We start from the raw sequence: 820 nt of genomic DNA on the forward strand, positions 1-820 counted from the left end.
GGGGAGGCTTTATCCAGGGCTCAGTGTCTCCCATCCCCCTGGACCCAGGGTGTGGGACATGGGGCTATGAGAGGGAGGGAGGGAGGGAGAGCTGTCACACAGGAAACAGAAATGACAGAAACCTTCCTGCTCTAGGGGTGCGGAAAGGGAGGCACACCCCGAGTTTCTGTTACAATAAATCAAGGGCATTAAGACAGAGAAGTGAGAAGGAGGCCCCTCCTAGCCGCCTCCTGGGCCCGGGGTTAGAAGAACTTACAGAGCAATCCCAGGTGGCTGGCCCCGGCCCTCCCAGCCCCAGGCTAAAGGACACTCCCACACTAAAGGGACGTAGGAGAAGCACGGAAAGATCTGGTGGGCGTCCTCCCTCTGCATCAGCTGGGACCCCCAGTGCTTCGTGCGGTCCCTTGTTGGTAAGATGAGTCTAATAAAAGCACCCACGACATAGGATTATGAGGATTGAGTGCACTGTCACATGAATGATAAGAACTGACCCTGGCACATAACAAGTGCTTCATACATGAGAGCCATTCTTGTGCTCCGGACCCAGCTTGGTGCCAGACATGGAGGGGCTGCACAGTGGTATAAGACACGGTCACCCTGCAGGTCAGTGGCAGAGCTGGACCCAGAGTCCCAGTTTACGGACTTAGATGGAATGACTATTATCAGCTGCGATGAGCTATCAGTTAACTTATCCTATCTAAAAATCCAAGTTCAGAAGACAGCGATAAAGTCCCATCAGGAAGAAAAGGTCAGTGTCTGTTGTTATTCTGGGAGGCTTCTCTAGTCCATCTTGCTGGGCCCCTCCCTCCCCACCCCCCCG

At 54.1% G+C, this 820-nt stretch overlaps 1 protein-coding gene across 1 annotated transcript in view; it reads right to left on the minus strand.

Annotated features, from left to right (window-relative positions):
- GRHL3 (grainyhead like transcription factor 3) overlaps window positions 1–820 on the minus strand; it is a 33,948-nt gene that overhangs the window by 23,967 nt on the left and 9,161 nt on the right. The gene's annotated exons all lie outside the window — the stretch shown is intronic.

This window comes from Crocuta crocuta, unplaced genomic scaffold (genome assembly GCF_008692635.1).
Source record: "Crocuta crocuta isolate KB4526 unplaced genomic scaffold, BGI_CrCroc_1.0 scaffold127, whole genome shotgun sequence".
NCBI lineage: Eukaryota > Metazoa > Chordata > Mammalia > Carnivora > Hyaenidae > Crocuta > Crocuta crocuta.